We start from the raw sequence: 10,894 nt of genomic DNA, 5'->3' as shown, positions 1-10,894 counted from the left end.
TCTGCTGAGACACTGGTCTCAGAACAGAGGACCCTTCAGTCATAAACAACAGAGAGCTAAGGTATGCCATCATCTGGCACATTGCCCCGCCATAATCAAACAAGGAAGCTAGTAGTTGAAAGAATTTAGTATAACCCATCAAGGAGTGCATTCGGAAAGTATTCAGACCCCTTGACTTTTTCCAAATTTTGTTACGTTACAGCCTCATTCTAAAATGTATTAAATAAAATAAAAATCCTCAATCTACACACAATACTGTCACGGATTCCCCCCGTACTGCTGCTCATTCTGTGCACCAGTTCCGGAGGTCTACAGTGGAAGTCGGAAGGTTACATACACTTAGGTTGGAGTCATTAAAACTCATTTTAAAGTCAAGGTATTGAAGTGGCCATCGCAAAGCCCTGACTTCAAACATATAGAACATTTGTGGGCAGATCTGAAAAAGCGTGTGCGAGCAAAGAGGCCTACAAACCTGACTCAGTTACACCAGCTCTGTCAGGAGGAATGGGCCAAAATTCCCCCAGCTTATTGTGGGAAGCTTGTGGAAGGCTACCCAAAATCTTTGACCCAAGTTAAACAATTTAACCTCTTGACGCTAGGGGTCAGATATTTTTTTTTTTTTAAATAACGTTCCCAAGGTAAACGGACTATTTCTCAGGTCCAGATCGTAGAATATGCATATAATTTACAGATTAGGATAGAAAACACGCCAAAGTTTCCAAAACTGTCAAAATATTGTCTGTGAGTATAACAAAACTGATTCTGCAGGCGAAAACCTGAGAAAATCTAACCCGGAAGTTATTATTATTATTTTTTAATCTGTGTTTCCTGGCCCGTCTTTCTTCCATTTAAAGGGGTATCAACCGGATTCCTTTCCCAATGGCTTCCTCAGGCTGTGACCAGGCTTTAGACATAGTTTCAGGCTTTTATTTGGAAAAATGACCGAGATTTTTCAAAAGTAGTCAGGTGTCCTCTGAATAGTTCCTGCGCGCGAGTGGGGTAGCTCTCCATTTTCCTTTTCTCTCTTATTGAATAGGTTACGGTCCGGTTGAAATATTATCGATTATGTTTGTTAAAAACAACCTGAGGATTGATTATAAAAACATATGACATGTTTCTACGACCATTACGCATACTTTTTGTAATTTTCGTCGAACGGAACGAGGCTTTGGTTTTCTGAACATAACGCGCAACCCAAATGGCGTTTTTTGTTATAAAAGTAATATTTATCGAACAAAAATAACATTTGTTGTGTTACTGGGAGTCTCGTGAGTGCAAACATCCGAAGATGATCAAAGGTAAGCGATTCATTTTATTGCTTTTCTGACTTTTGTGACCATGCTAATTTGGGGCTAGCTGTTCTAGCATTGATTGATATACTCACAAAAGCTTGGATTTCTTTCTCTGTAAAGCATATTTTTAAAATCTGACACGATAGGTGGATTAACAACAAGCTAAGCTGTGTTTTGGTATATTTCACTTGTGATTGCATGATTATAAATATTTGTAGTAATATTTTGCGCCCTGCAATTCAGCGGTTGTTTAGGAAAATGATCCCGTAAAAGGGATCCGTAGCGCAGAGAAGTTAAAGAGCAAAAACCAAGCCATGAGGTCGAAGAAATTGTCCGTAGAGCTACGAGACAGAATTGTGTCGAGGCACAAACCTGGGAAAGGAACAAAAAACTTTCTGCAGCATTGAAGATCCCCAAGAACACAGTGGCCTTCATCATTCTTAAATGGAAGAAGTTTGAAACCACCAAGACTCTTCCTAGAGCTGGCTGCACAGGCAAACTGAGCAAATGGGGGAGTGGGTCCTTGGTCAGGGAGGTGACCATGAACCCGATGGTCACTCTGACAGAACTCCAGAATTCCTCTGTGGAGATGGGAGAACCTTCCAGAAGGACAACCATCTCTGCAGCCCTCCACCAACCAGACGGAAAACACTCCTCAGTAAAATGCACATGACAGCCCGTTTGGAGTTTGCCAAAAAGCACCTAAAGACTCTCAGACCATGAGAAGCAAGATTCTCTGGTCTGATGAAACCAAGATTGAACCCTTTGGCCTGAATGCCAAGCGTCACGGCTGGATGAAACCTGGCACCATCCCTACGGTGAAGCATGGTGGTGGCAGCATCATGCTGTGGGGATGTTTTTCAGCGACAGGGACTGGGGGACTACTCAGGATCTAGGGAACAATTAACAGAGCAAAGTACAGAGAGATCCTTGATGAAAACCTGCTCCAGAGCGCTCAGGACCTCAGACTGGGGCGAAGGTTTACCGTCCAACAGGACAACAACCCTAAGCACACAGCCAAGACAACGCAGTAGTGGCTTTGTGATAAGTCTCTGAATGTCCTTGAATGGCCCAGCCAGAGCCCGGACTTGAACCCGATCGAACATCTCTGGAGAGACCTGGAAATATCTGTGCAACTACGCTCCCCATCCAACCTAACAGAGCTTGAGAGGATCTGCAGAGAAGAATGGTGTGCCAAGCTTGTTGCGTCATACCTAAGAAGACTCGAGGCTGTAATCGCTGCCAAAGGTGCTTCAACAAAGTACTGAGTAAAGGTTCTGAATACTTATGTAAATGGACACGTTCTCAAAGCATGCACTGACCATCAGGCAAGTGTCCTCACATTTTCAATCTCTCCTTGTCCCAGTCTGTAATCCCAACATGTTTCAAGATGACAACCACTGTCCTTATTACCAACAGCTTCATGGTAACCTGCCTAAATGACTATCACCCTGTAGCGCTCACATCTGTAATTATGAAGTGCTTTGAAAGGCTGGTCATGACATACATAAACACCATATCAGACACCTTATACCCACTCCAATTTGCATACTGCCAGCCCCAGGGGGTGAGGGTAGGCAACACCACACTGACCCTCAACACATAGTTCTCCCAGGGGTGTGTGCTTATTCCCCTCCTATACTCCTTGTTCACCCACGACTCCAACACCATCATCAAATTTGCTGACGACATGACGGTGGTAGGCCTGATCTTCGACAACGACGAGTCAGCCTACAGGATGGAGGTCAAAGACCTAGCAGTGTGGTACCAGGACAACAACCTCTCCCTCAGCGTCAGTAAGACCAAGGAGCTGATCGTGGACTATAGGAAAAAGAGGGGAGGGCACGACCCCATCCACATCAACAGGGCTGTTATGGAGCGGGTCGAGAGCTTCAAGTTCCTTGGCGTCCACATCACTAAGGACTTAATATGGTCCACACAACCCGGCACAGTCATGAAGAGGGCACGGCCGTGCCTCTTCACCCTCAGGATGCTAAAAAAGATTTGGCATGGGCCTTCAGATCCTCAAAACGTTCTACAGCTGGACCATCGAGAGCATCTTGAGTGGCTGCATCACCGCTTGGTATGGCAAATGCACCACCCTTGACCGCGAAGCGCCACAGAGGGTGGTGCGGACAGCCCAGTACATCACTGGGGCCGAGCCCCCTGCCATCCAGGACCTCTATATCAGGCGGTGTCAGAGGAAGACTCAAAAAATTGCCAAAGACTCCAGCCACCCAAGCCATAGACTGTTCACTCTACTACCATTCAGCAAACGGTACCGGAGCATCGGCTCACGGACTAACAGGCTCTGAGACAGCTTCTACCCCAAAGGCATAGGACTGCTAAATAGTCAATTATTGGTATCCAAACTGTCTTCAGTGACTCTACGCACACTCACTAGACACACACACACATATATATAAATATATACAAATATATAAATAAACTGCTCAAAAAAATAAATGGAACACTTAAACAACACAATGTAACTCCAAATCAATCACACTTCTGTGAAATCAAACTGTCCACTTAGGAAGCAACACTGATTGACAATAAATTTCACATGCTGTTGTGCAAATGGAATAGACAAAAGGTGGAAATTATAGGCAATTAGCAAGACACCCCCAATAAAGGAGTGATTCTGCAGGTGGTGACCACAGACCACTTCTCAGTTCCTATGCTTCCTGGCTGATGTTTTGGTCACTTTTGAATGCTGGCGGTGCTCTCACTCTAGTGGTAGCATGAGACAGAGTCTACAACCCACATAAGTGGCTCAGGTAGTGCAGCTCATCCAGGATGGCACATCAATGCGAGCTGTGGCAAGAAGGTTTGCTGTGTCTGTCAGCGTAGTGTCCAGAGCATGGAGGCGCTACCAGGAGACAGGCCAGTACATCAGGAGACGTGGAGGAGGCTGTAGGAGGGCAACAACCCAGCAGCAGGACCGCTACCTCCGCCTTTGTGCAAGGAGGAGCACTGCCAGAGCCCTGCAAAATGACCTCCAGCAGGCCACAAATGTGCATGTGTCAGCATATGGTCTCACAAGGGCTCTGAGGATCTCATCTCGGTACCTAATGGCAGTCAGGCTACCTCTGGCGAGCACATGGAGGGCTGTGCGGCCCCACAAAGAAATGCCACCCCACACCATGACTGACCCACCGCCAAACCGGTCATGCTGGAGGATGTTGCAGGCAGCAGAACGACCCACTGCCTTATGCTGCGCCTGCTTGTTCTGTACCCAGTCAGAGTTCTCAATTTAGCTCTGGTTCCCCGTCATATCCTTCAGATGAGCCGATGCAATTGGGACGCACCAAACTTTCCGCTCTGGAAAGGCGTAGGATTAACAAGCAACGTTGTCTTTGCTGTGGACAGTCTGGATACTTCCGTGCCTCCTGTCCCGAGCTGACGGGAAACAGGATGACTCGTCAGTAAACGGGAGAATACTGGCGAGTTAGATACAGTCTCCAGCGGCCAACATGGTACGCACGATTCTTCCGGCCAACCTGCGGTGGGACAATGGGCAATTGGACATTCCTGCTTTCATAGACTCTGGGGCTACCAGCTGTTTTCTGGATCGTACATTAGCCTGCCAACAGGGACTGCCTCCTACTAAGCTGGACATTCCGTTGTCGGTCACTGCGCTGGATGGTCAACCCCTAGGGTCTGGGAAGGTGAAGCAACTCACCATGCCTATTCAGCTACGAGTTCTGGATTACCATGTGGAGCTTATCCAGTTACATCTGGTGGACTATCCTGAGCTTCCCCTGGTTCTTGCACATCCATGGCTTTCTATCCATAATCCTCAAATTGACTGGCCCTCTGGAAGGATTCTGGGATGGAGTCCTTCATGCCAACTCACCTGCCAGCAGCTCTCTCCTCATCCTTCCGGTCCTGCTCGTCTGGAGGCTCCCGATGCTCCTGTTCCCCCGGTTGGGGATGACAAGCCTGATCTTTCCCACGTACCTCGGGATTACTGGGATCTGGGTCAAGTCTTCAGCAAACGAAGGGCCAGCGAACTGCCTCACAGGTCCTACGATTGTGCCATCACCCTCCTGCCTGGCACTACTCCTCTGAGAGAACGGTTGTATTCTCTCTCAGGTCCAGAGACTGCACCCAAGAACAGTGATATTAAGGAGGCGCTGGTAGCTGATTTTATTTGGCCATCCACGTCACCTTCAGGAGCAGGCTTTTTCTTTGTTGGGAAGAAGGACGGGGGATTACGTCCCTGTATCGATTACCGGAGTTTGAATAATATTACCATCACGAACCGTTACCCTCTGCCTCTTATGTCATCAGCTTTTGAGACTCCAGGCAGCTACGTTTTTTTCAAAATTGGATTTACGGAACGCGTACAATCTGGTGCGTATCAGACAGGGAGACGAGTGGAAGACAGCGTTCAACACCCCTAATGGACATTGAGTACCGTATCATGCCGCTTGGACTTACTAATGCTCCAGCCGGTCAGCGCTCCTGAGGTCCTCTGCTCGGGCTCAACGACAGGCCAACCATCATCGCCATTCTCATCCTCTCCTGCGTCCAGGCCAGATGGTCTGGTTGTCTACTAGGGATCTGCCTCTACGTGTGGAATCTAGGAAGTTGGCACCCCTATACTTTGGACTATTCAAGGTTCTACGGCGCATCAATCCAGTGGCCTATCGCCTTCTTCTTCCCCGGTCCATGAGGGTTCGTCGCACCTTCCACATCTCCAGACTCAAGCCGGTGGTGTTCTGTCCTCTGGTTCCAGCCGCTCGGCCTCCACCTTGCATGATAGCGGGACAGCCAGCCTACACTGTGCGACGCATCCTCTCCAGTCGCCAGTTCCGGTGTGGGACTCAGTATCTCATGGACTAGGAGGGTTACGGTCCTGAGGAGCGATCCTGGGTTCTGGTTGTGGACATTCTGTATCCCAGACTCATTCGGGAGTTCCGTCGCCTCTCTGCTACCCCTAGTGGAACGTCAAGAGCTGTTCCTTGAGGGGGGGGTCCTGTCACAGGTTCCGTTTATATGATTGTTCCCTTGGGTTACCGCTGGAGGGCACCCTTGCCTTGTGTTCTAGTTTACAGGTTACCCTAATTATTACTTATTGGTTTCACCTGGTTTTGATTACCTTCTGTTCACCTGTTTGCCTTGCTATTTAGGTGCCTATGTTGCTTGTATCTGTGCTTAGGTCTTATGTTTTGTTTAGTGCACTCTTGTGCTGTTGCCTTGGTTTTTGTCAAGACTAGGTAAAGAGATGAATTTACCTTTACCTCTGCTTGCTGTGTTTCTCTGCGACTGGGTTCGAGTTCATACAAGCATCATTGTAACAAATGAGGATCTGGAAGCTCATAGATGGTCAGCGGAGATGGTAGTCGGAGGTGGTGGTCAGGTCAGCATATCCAAGGACAGGCAGGCAGCTCAATGTCATCAGGTTGTCTCCGTCATCTGCAGCTTCTCTACATTGGGATTCTGGGATGAAGGTTGAGCTCCCCACAGAGTACAGCCCACTCCTTACAGAAGTATCCTCCTGAGCAATGAAAGAGCTCTCCCGCTGCCAACTCCGCATGCATAGCAAATATTTTAAGTATCTAAATAGTGCAACATACCAATGTGTTGAGGCGGCAGGTATCCTAGCGGTTAAGAGTGTTGGGCCAGTAACTGCAGGTCACTAATCCCGAACTGATTAGGTGAAGAATATAACGTAGTACCCTTGAGCAAGACACAACCATAATCTCTCCTGTGTGTCGCTCTCGATAAGAGCGTCCTGCTAAATTACTAAAATGTAAAATTTGTGCCGTAGAGGGCACAATCTTACAAAGTTGCAGTCCAGAAATGAGAGCTTTACCATCTATGCCAAAAGCCTGGGCCTCTGATGAAGACTGTAGAACTGTCATCAATGCATGCTTCAGTATTTCCCCTTATCTATAGGAGCATTTGTGTGCCCAAGGACAGAACTACATAAAACATTTTAGGCACAGATAGCCTACATATCAATACATACACACAAACTATAGGCAAAAGGCGTCATGCCGTGAGGTGTTGCTTTATCTGTTTTTTTAAAACCAGTTTTGCTTTTCATTTGAGCTGGAGCGGAGTTCCATGCAATAATGCTCTATATAATACTATACACTTTCTTGAATTTGTTCTGGATTTGGGGAATGTGACAAAAACACTGGTGGCATGTCTGGTGTAGTGACTTGGTGAATAGATAACAAGAAACAAAAGTGAGCGACAATAATGAATAAAGATGCCCAAACAAGCATGTGTATCTGTAGAGGCTAATGACTTTGAACGTGAGCTAATGACTAATTTGTGGTGTGACGTAGTCGAGCCACTAAAACTTGAGTCCAAATCGAGTTCAAAGTCCCCTGTGCTCGAGTCCAAGTCCGAGTCACGAGTCCCAATGGCTGAAGTCAGAGTCCTAGTGCTCAAGTCCTGGTCAAAGTCTGAGTCACTGGGTCCACATTAACTCAAAATAAAGTTATTTACCCAGTCAGATATAGTGTAGTGGCAAGAGGAATTAAGTCAAATTGTTTGCGATCCCTTTTCCTTCCTTTGCATATACTGTACAGTGCATTCAGACAGTATTCAGACCCCTTGACTTTTTCCACATTTTGTTATGTTACAGCCATATTCTAAAATTGATAAAATTATTTTCCCCCCTCATCAAGCTACAATTAATACCCCATAATGACAAAGCAAAACTGTTTTTTAGAAATGTGTAAAAAAAAGAAAGAAAATGAAAACAAATTTACATAGGTATTCAGACCCTTTAGTCAGTACTTTGTTGAGGCACCTATGCAGCGATTACAGCCTCGAGTCTTCTTGGGTGTGACACTACAAGCCTGGCACACCTGTATTTGGGGAGTTTCTCCCATTCTTCGCTGCAGATCTCTCAAGCTCTGTCAGGTTGGATGGGGAGCATTGCTGCACAACTATTTCAGGTCTTTTCAGAGATGTTCGATTGGGTTCAAGTCTGGGCTCTGGCTGGGCCACTCAAGGACATTCAGAAACTTGTCCCGAAGCCACTCCTGTGTTGTCTTGGCTGTGTGCTTAGGGTCATTGTCCTGTCGGAAGTTGAACCTTCGCCCCAATCTGAGGTCCTGAGCGCTCTGGAGCAGGTTTTCATCAAGGATCTTTCTGTACTTTGCTCCATTCATCTTTCCCTCGATCCTGACTAGTCTTCCAGTCCCTGCCACTGAAAAACATCCCCACAGCATGATGCTGCCACCACCATGCTTCACTGGAGGGATGGTGCCAAGTTTCCTCCAGACGTGACACTTGGCATTCAGGCCAAAGACTTAATTCTTGGTTTCATCAGACCTGAGAATCTTGTTTCTCATGGTTTGAGAGTCCTTCAGGTGCCTGTTGGCAAACTCCAAGCGGGCTGTCATGTGCCTTTTACTGAGGAGTGTTTTCTGTCTGGCCATTCTACCATTAAGGCCTGATTGGTGGAGTGCTGCAGAGATGGTTGTCCTTCTGGAAGGTTCTCCCATCTCCATAGGGGAACTCTGGAGCTCAGTCAGAGTGACCATCGGGTTCTTGGTCACCTCCCTGACCAAGGCCGTTCTCCCCCGATTGCTCAGTTTGAACAAAAAGCCAACTCTAGGAAGAGTCTTAGTGGTTCCAAACTTTTTCCATTTAAGAATGATGGGGGCCACTGTGTTCTTGGGGACCTTCAATGCTGCAGACATTTTTTGGTACCCTTCCCCAGATCTGTGCCTCACACAATCCAGTCTCAGAGCTCTATGGACAATTCCTTCGACCTCATGGCTTGGTTTTTGATCTGACGTGCACGGGCAACTGTGGGACCTTATATAGCCATGTGTGTGCCTTTCCAAATTATGTCCAAATTACCACAGGTGGACTCCAATCAAGTTGTATAAACATCTCAAGGATGATCAATGGAAACAGGATGCACCTGAGTTCAATTTAGAGTCTTATAGCAATGGGTCTGAATACTTATGTAAATATGGTATTTCTATTTTTAATATATTTGCAAAAATTTCTAAACCTGTTTTCGCTTTGTGATTATCGGGTATTTTGGGTAGACTAATGTGATTTTTTTATTTCATCAATTTTAGAATAAGGCTGTAACATATCAAAATGTTGAAAAAGTCAATGGTGTCTGAATACATTCCAAAGGCACTGTATTGCTGTTGGTAATGTTAACAGGGTCATTTTCAGTTGCAAAATGTTCTACAACGTTGCAGATAGAAATTTGATGAATAGAGCCAACGTGATTCCTTATTCAACATGTCAGAGAGGCATGTTTGTTCTACATAGAAATCTGCTATCTGAACGTTCCAAAGCATTGCGTCCTGCTGAACGTGCCCCAGGTTGTTTGATAAATATTGTAGTCACTATTGTTGTTGACGAAATGAACACTGTTCACAGCAATTTTGCGCTTCATTGGCAATAATCAAAATACGCATCAATAACATAAGAAATAGGTTATATTACCAGAGATTCTTACATGGCCCGTTATATTAGGCTATTGGTATTACTGGGCTATACCTATCAGCTAATAGGCTAAACATAGTATGAAAGAGAGTCGGAGTTGGAGCGAGAGCCGACACTTGCATTTTCTCGAGTTATAGCCTACATTTAGCTATTTAATAGCCTAAATAGCCTACTTTTAGGAGTGGGACAACTTGCATGTAGAGACAAATATGGTGATCAATAAGCTATATTTCCTAATCAAATGTAGTAAGTTAAATTTTCTTGCATAATGCCTCTAAATGATACCACACATGGGCTTATGCACGCTTGATCTCGGATCTCGCATGCCCGACTAGGAGAGGAGCGGTAGGCTACTGAACTTCAAGCAGTGAATGATGATAGTGTGTGAATTGTGCGTTTAATAGTCTGCATTACATAGGCTAACACATACAAAACAAAAAACCACCATTTCCAAATTATTATTTTTTTTTTTAACAAAATGTACACATACAAACCCCTCTCTCGAGCTCCCCAATCACTTTCCGCCACATGGCCTCAAACTGCACCATTTTGTTTCTCTCCGTCGCCAATGCACTTTCAACATTTAGATAAAGCATTTGACCATTCCGTTGTGTTAATGACGTAGGATTGGTTCATTTCCAGTTTAAGTATACTTTTTTCCCAAGATGATTGACGAGAAAAGTATCGTCCAACCAATCGGGTATCTCACTGCACCCTCATATGCCATGTCTTAAAACATGCAGACAGACGGATTAAAAAGTAAATTTACATTGTAATACTTCTGACAGCCAACTTTCTAACGTCGCACATAAAACTTTTGGACTTTACAATATTCCCAGAAGGCAAGGATTGAGTCATTGTTAGTTTTACACTTAAAACATGACTCTGTCGTTGTGCTGTAGAATTTGTGAATTGTGTCTTTCTATACATTAGTTTATACTGTCATTTAATTAGTTATGTTCAAACATTCCCTCCATCTTTTGCCAATCTGTTCTTTTTGAGTCTTGGTTCCAATAGTTTATATTTTTTCCTAAGAGATTGTCAGTTGGATAGGCTCCGCAAGGTTTTGTATAGTTTACCTATCATTTGAATATCCTTTTCTAAATCTAATAAGATTGCTCTGATGTCCAAAATATTTAAAATCAACATTTTGTGATATA

This window comes from Salvelinus alpinus, chromosome 9 (assembly GCF_045679555.1).
Source record: "Salvelinus alpinus chromosome 9, SLU_Salpinus.1, whole genome shotgun sequence".
NCBI classification, from domain to species: Eukaryota; Metazoa; Chordata; class Actinopteri; order Salmoniformes; family Salmonidae; genus Salvelinus; species Salvelinus alpinus.
This window is presented reverse-complemented; position numbering follows the sequence as displayed.